Source organism: Cetorhinus maximus, chromosome 5 (genome assembly GCF_964194155.1).
Source record: "Cetorhinus maximus chromosome 5, sCetMax3.hap1.1, whole genome shotgun sequence".
Taxonomy (NCBI): Eukaryota; Metazoa; Chordata; class Chondrichthyes; order Lamniformes; family Cetorhinidae; genus Cetorhinus; species Cetorhinus maximus.
The window spans coordinates 174,213,534-174,220,935 of record NC_135883.1 but is presented as its reverse complement, the minus strand read 5'-3'; the positions used below and the strand labels follow the sequence as shown (position 1 = coordinate 174,220,935).

The window sequence follows — 7,402 nt, the reverse complement described above, 5'->3', positions numbered from 1 at the left end:
ACTGAATCTCCCACGATCAACATCCTGGGGGTTACCATTGACAAGAAACTGAATTGGGCTAGCCGTATAAATACTGTCACTGCAAGAGCAGGTCAGAGGTTAGGAATCCTGCAATGAGTAACTCACCCTCTGACTCTCCAAAGCCTATCTTCCATCTACAAGGCACAAGTCAGGAGTGTGATGGAATACTCTCCACTTGCCTGGATGAGTGCAGCTCCCACAACACTCAAGAAGCTTGACACCATCCAGGACAAAGCAGCCCACTTGATTGGCACCACAGCCACAAACAGTCACACTGTCCACCACTGACGCACAGTAGCAGCACTGTGTGGCATCTACAAGATGTACTGCATGAATTCTCCAAGGCTCTTTCAACAGCATCTTCCAAACATACAACCACTACCATCCAGAAGGACAAGAGCAGCAGATAGGTAGGAATACCACCATCTGGTAGTTCCCCTCCAAGTCACTCACTATCCTGACTTGGAAATATATCACCGTTCCTTCACTGTCGCTGGGTCAAAATCCTGGAACTCCCTTCCTAACAGCACCGTGGGTGTACCTACAACACATGGACTGCAGCGGTTCAAGAAGGCAGCTCACCACCTCCTTCTCAAGGACAACTAGGGATATGCAATAAATGCTGGCCCATCCAGCAAAGCCCACATCCTGTTAATGGATTAAAAAAATTCACTAAATAGGACCTTTTCCAGGTTCCTGTCCTTCCCTAGACTAGAAGGTCTTCTTTAGAATTTCCCCTCTTCTGCTCCCTGGAATTTGGGGTATTTTCCTTAGCTTGGGACTGGCTATCTGTCCCCATTACTCCAGTCTCTCCTGGCAGCAACTTTCAAAAAAACCAACTGAACTCCACAGCTTCCAAATCAAAACTGCTGTTTCTCTTCTGTGTGTGTGTGTCTGTGGGAGGGACCTATCTCTCTGGCCCCCTGTTGATAGGCAACAGTTCAGTTCTTCTGCCCTTGTTTGTTTAACTAAGCTGCAACAGTCATAAAAAACCTCAATAGAAATGCAAGCACCCTTTTAAAGTGAAACTAAAATTCCATTTGATCTTCCTTAACACAGACACAGAAATACAAATCAAACTTTAAAGCTAAAACTCATCCCTAACACCTACAAATACCAATATAACTTACTTAAACTATCTCTATTTCCTAACATATTCATCAGCGAACATCCCCACTTCTGACATTACGATGGAAGGAAGGTCATTGATGAAGCAGCTGAAGATGGTTGGGCCAAGGACACTACCCTGAGGAACTCCTGCAGTGATGTCCTGGAGCTGAGAAGACTAACCTTCAACAACCACAACCATTTTCCTTTGTGCTAGGCATGACTCAAACCAGCGGAGAGTTTTCCCGCAATTCCCATTGACTCCAGTTTTGCTAGGGCTCCTTGATGCCACACTAGGTCGAATGCGGCTTTGATGTCAAGGGCAGTCACTCTCACTTCACCTCACCGAACAATGAAACACCACAGAATGTATCTAAAGTCGAATGAGAAGAGCAGGATCAATTCTAGGTAAAATCAATGTAATGCATGGCATTACTTCCAGCTTGTACAATGGAATTCTAGGTAGTCATCAATACCATGTTTTAAAATTTAGTGTTCCAGTGGTACCCGTTTTACTTCCAACCATCCAGAAATTTTAGATTTAATATTCGTTTCATAACATGCCATAGATGAATATTACAGATATAATGGGCAATAAGATAAGAAAAAGATTTGTCTAACAAAGTGTTCTTTATCTTCCAGTAGACAGCAGGCTTGCTGCACTGTGGGGAAATCTTAAATGGCCATGAAGTAGCTGAAGTGTGGTGTATGTTTAATTGATTTCTGGGAACCATCTGGTCTGGCAACAGGGGAAACGTCCGCCATTCATCATTTTGTCTTCAGACAAAGGCACAGCATCTGAAAGCAGCATTTTTAGGAAACTGATTGAATTACTAAAAATTTTAACATTCACAAGTAAATGTCAGCCAACTCATTGTCAGACAGACATTTTAAGAAGTTGCATTATTTCAGTTGCTACATCGCCAATCTCCTTCAATCAAAAAATCTTTCTCAAACACTTCCAGATCCTTCCCTTGCAGCACACTATTCCCGTCCCATGCAAATAATCTCTTTCTTTGTGGGAAAAACGCCCCTTAACACCATGAGCAAGATCCGTTATGTGGGGCAGTGCTAGAATACTCCAGGTTTAGAACAAATTATTTCTTCCAAAACAAAAACAAAAATACCTGGAAAAACTCAGCAGGTCTGGCAGCATCTGTGGAGAGGAACACAGTTAACGTTTCGAGTCCGAATGACCCTTCAACAGAACTAAGGTGAAATATAAGCTGGTTTGAGGGGGGGTGGGGCAAGTAAAGCTGGATAGAGGGCCAGTGATAGGTGGAGATGTCACCAAAAGATGTCACAGACAAAAGGCCAAAGAGGTGTTGAAGGTGGTGATATTATCTAAAGGAATGTGCTAATTAAGGGTAGAAAGCAGGACGAGCAAGGTACAGATAGCCCTAGTGGGGGTGGGGTGGGGTGAAGGAATCGAAAAAGGCTAAAAGGTAGAGATAAAACAATGGATGGAAATACATTTAAAAATAATGGAAGTAGGTGGCAAAAGAAAAATCTATATAAATTATTTGGTAAAAAAAGAGGGGGGGAATCGGAAAGGGGGCGGGGATGGAGGAGAGAGTTCATGATCTAAAGTTGTTGAACTCAATATTCAGTCCGAAAAGCTGTAAAGTGCCTAGTCGGAAGATGAGGTGCTGTTCCTCCAGTTTGCGTTGAGCTTCACTGGAACAATGCAGCAAGCCAAGGACGGACATGTGGGCATGAGAGCAGGGTGGAGTGTTGAAATGGCAAGCGACAGGGAGGTCTGGGTAATGCTTGCAGACAGACCGAAGGTGTTCTGCAAAGCGGTCACCCAGTCTGCGTTTGGTCTCTCCAATGTAGAGGAAACCGCATTGGGAGCAATGAATGCAGTAGACTAAATTGGGGAAGTGCAAGTGAAATGCTGCTTCACTTGAAAGGAGTGTTTGGGCCCTTGGACGGTGAGGAGTGGGGAAGTAAAGGGGCAGGTGTTGCACCTTTTGCGGTTGCATGGGAAGGTGCCATGGGAGGGAGTTGAGGTGTAAGGGGTGATGGAGGAGTGGACCAGAGTGTCCCGGAGGGAACGATCCCTGCGGAATGCCGCCGGGGGGGTGAAGGGAAGATGTGTTTGGTGGTGGCATCATGCTGGAGTTGGCGGAAATGGCGGAGGATGATCCTTTGAATGCGGAGGCTGGTGGGGTGATAAGTGAGGACAAGGGGGACCCTATCATGTTTCTGGGAGGGAGGAGAAGGTGTGAGAGCGGCTGCACGGGAGATGGGCTGGACACGGTTGAGGGCCCTGTCAACCACCGTGGGTGGAAAACCTTGGTTAAGGAAGAAGGAGGACATGTCAGAGGAACTGTTTTTGAAAGTGGCATCATCAGAACAGATGCGACGGAGGCGAAGGAACTGAGAGAATGGGATGGAGTCCTTACAGGAAGCGGGGTGTGAGGAGCTGTAGTCGAGGTAGCTTTGGGAGTCAGTAGGCTTGTAATGGATATTGGTGGACAGTCTATCACCAGAAATTGAGACAGAGAGGTCAAGGAAGGGAAGGGAAGTGTCAGAGATGGACCATATGAAAATGATGGAGGGGTGGAAATTGGAAGCAAAGTTAATAAATTTTTCCAGGTCCAGACAAGAGCATGAAGCAGCACCGAAGTAATCATCAATGAACCAGAGAAAGAGTTGTGGGAGGGGCCTCCTGGTTCTTCAAAGTTCAAATCCATCAATAGGTGGAATGTAATTGGATGGCCTTCTTTATCCATTAGACTATTAACCCTTGTTGCCAGAACAGCTCTCTATCACATGGACACCAGAGCTTTATGGTTACCTCAAAGGTTTTTTCTTATTCGTTCATGGGATGTTGGGCGTCACTGCCTAGGCCAGCATTTATTACCCATCCCTAATTGCCCTTGTTCAGAGGACAATTGGAGTCAACCACATTGCTGTGGGTCTGGAGTCTCATGTAGGCCAGGTAAGGGTGGCAGATCTCCTTCCCTAAAGGGCATTAGAGAACCGGATGGGCTTTTACAACAATCAACAATGGTTTCATGGTCATCATCAGACTTTTAATTCCAGATTTTTACTAAATTCAAATTTCACAATCTGCAATGGTGGCATTCAAACCCTCGTCCCCAGGGCATTACCCTGGGTCTCTGGAATACTAGTCCAGTGGCAATACCACTGTGCCACTGCCTCCCCCTTTAGAAACTTTACGGGTCAACCTAATTACTCTGCACAGGAAGAGGCAGAATCAACAGCCAAATGATTACAGATAACTTTCATGAACCTCTGAATGGTCAACCCAACACCAGCATAACATACATCATGGATCTCATTTGATGTTTATCGCAGGATCTTGTTATGTATAGTCAGCTGTCTTGCTCACTTATATAGCAAGGCCATTGCAAAAGTAACTCATTGGGTGCAAAGTTCCAAGGGCAATGAGCTAGTTCTTTATTTCCTTGTATTTGTCACACAAAAGGCATTGGGATTTGTAACATTGTACCAGGTGACAGGAATGACACTTTGGAAAAGTAGCTCATAGGAATCTCCTATATCACCATGAAAATGTACTTCACGGACTCAAAAGATCACTCCAAAACTGTCAGAACTCTTTGTTTCATTTTTTATATACATACAATTGTTCTGAGCAAAATTATTCATTAGAGACAAATGCTGAATTAGAAAAGGGAACAGTTGAGGGCAGGTACTCAATATTGTCCTGGAACACTGCATGATCTTACACATAACACAGTGGAACCTCCAGTACCTATCAGGATGCAAGGATCTCCTGGATGGATAATGGAAAATCCTGGTCAACAACACCCGAGGCATGGGGCAAGACAATACAATACAAAAAGCTAAACAAAAATGCTCAATTATTCAGCTCAAAGAAAGTTGTTTCGTTCAATGTGACCCAGTTTTTCCCCAGTGACTTGAACATTATCATACAGCTGCATTGAAACTCTCATTATCCATATTTCTTTTAACCCCCAGAATTTCACAGAAGAAAATCAGATGTTCCATTATTCATTAGTTTTTTCATTAGTTGTATTTGGAACTGAATAAAACCACAAAAGTTTTGGCTACCTAAGTGCTGCAAACAGATTTTAGGAACTCAACCCAGCGCTGTTGTCTCCAAAGCACAGGTAAATTGCCCGTCTACAGCTTTAAACCACCTCACCGCAAAAGCAGCGGGAAAGCAGCAAGGCCATTGAGTTCAACCTGAAGTCAGCCAAGTCACCATAACTTTCAAGAGTGGTACTACCCCTTCAAATTTACTGGACTCTAAATTAATTATTCTGTCCTCTCCACTCTGCAATCTATTTGAGTGTGTTAGAACTTCGAGTATGTGAGTTTGTGTGTGTGAAAGTCAGAGTGTTTTTATTATTTTTCTTAGACTGGGTTATTATTTATTATTTTTCTTAGGCTGGGTTAAGTACAATAAAACTATCCTCTTTTTAAAAAAAAAACTCAAGAAAATCTGTCTGATCTTGTCTTTTATGGTAACAACACCTAAGCAGTTAAACACTCACAGAATTGTCAAGTATATCAGTTTTTTAAAAACCTGTTCTTTTTTATTCATTCATGGATGTGGGTGTCAGTGGCTGGGCCAACATTTATTCCCCATCCCTAATTACCCTTGAGAAGGTGGTGGTGAGCTGCCTTCTTGAACCGCTGCAGTCCATGTGGCGTAGGTACACCGACAGTGCTGCTAGGGAGGGAGTTCCAGGATTTTGACCCAGCGACAGTGCAGGAATGGTGATATATTTCCAAGTCAAGGCGGCGAGTGGTTTGGGGGGGAACTTCCAGGTGGTGGTGTTCCCACGTTGCGGTCAAACAAGGAGAAGGAAAAGAGGGGAGCCATTCAACCCCTCCTCACCTGATCATTACATTTCTCTAATCTAAGGAGAACAATCCCAGCTTCCCCAGCCTCTTGACAAAACTGACGTCCTACATCCCTGGTACCATTCTGTAAATCTCTTCTGCACCTTCTCTAAGGCCTTGGCATTCCCCTGAAGTGTGGTGACCAGAACTGGACACAATACTCCAGCGGCCTAACCAGTTGATTTATAAAGGTTTAGTATAACTTTCTAGTTTTTGTACTCACTCTATACCTCTATTAAAAAAGTTAAGGATTGCATATTCCTTTTTAACACTCTTCTGAACTTATTTTGCCACCTTCCAAGATTTCTGTGCATACAATCCCCAGATCTCTCTTTCCCTGCACCCTTTAAAACTGCACCATTTATTTTACATCTGCTCTCTTCAATCTTTTTATTAAAATTAATTACTTCACACTTCCCTGCATTAAACTTCATCTGCCATGTGTGCTAATTGGCTTTGTGAAGAATGGTATGGTAGAACTCTTGTGGTTGTGCCAGTTAATCCCCTATTGCTATATTCCTTGTCTCAGCTAGGCTACTAAATGAAGAAGGTGATGGTGTAGTGGTAATATCACTGGCCTAGTAATCTCAAAGCTCAGGCTAATGTTCTGGGGACACAGGTTCAAATCCCCCATGGCAGCTCGGTGGGCTGCAAATTCAATTAATAAATCTGCTATGTGAAACAAGTCTCAGTAATGGTAACCACAGCTGGCTTGTGTTAAAAACCCATCAGGTTCACTAATGCCCTTCAGAGAAGAAAATCTGCTGGCCTTACCTGGTCTGGCCTACATGTGACTCAACACCCACAGCAATGTAGCTGACTCTTAACTGCTCTAAGAAATGGCATAGGTAAGCCACTCAGTTCAAGGGCAATTAGGGATGGGCAACAAATGCTGGTCTTGCCAGTGATGCCCACATTCCATGAAAGGGAAAAAAAGAATGATACAAGTCTAAATGCATAGGGATCAGGGTTCCTCAAGGCCTTGAGTTCCTTTAGGAGCTGGACAAGGGCCAGAGCAGCTGTGGGCTGCTTCAATTTATATAGAATTTACACCACAGAAACAGCTACATTCCACAGTTAATATCGACAGAAGCCTCTTAATTTCACTCTTCAAGAAGCAGTTAGGGGTGGAATATCTCCAGCATTCCCTTACACACATAGGCTGGCTGTCCCAATCAAGGCAATGACCCCACTTAGGGCAAAATTTGCACCCACCTCCATGGACAGAGTTCCCCTAGTAGAAGGGGAATCCCAAAACTATGGAATCTAAATATAGAATAGTCAGTTCAACAGACACAGGTAATGAGCCCGTATAGGAAGCTAACTCGGAGCACCTCTAGCAGAAATCTGAGGACAGTTCAATGGGCTCCACTCTACATCAGGAAATAATGCAGAGCAGTCTGAACAATTA

General features: G+C 43.9%; 1 long non-coding RNA gene across 1 annotated transcript in view; it reads right to left on the bottom strand.

The window, feature by feature from the left end:
* Positions 1–4,775: 4,775 nt before the first annotated feature.
* LOC144680403 (uncharacterized) overlaps positions 4,776–7,402 on the bottom strand; it is a 28,848-nt gene continuing 26,221 nt past the window's right edge. The window contains exon 3 of the long non-coding RNA XR_013576559.1: positions 4,776–4,894. This is a non-coding gene — a long non-coding RNA (uncharacterized LOC144680403). The remainder of the gene's footprint in view (positions 4,895–7,402) is intronic.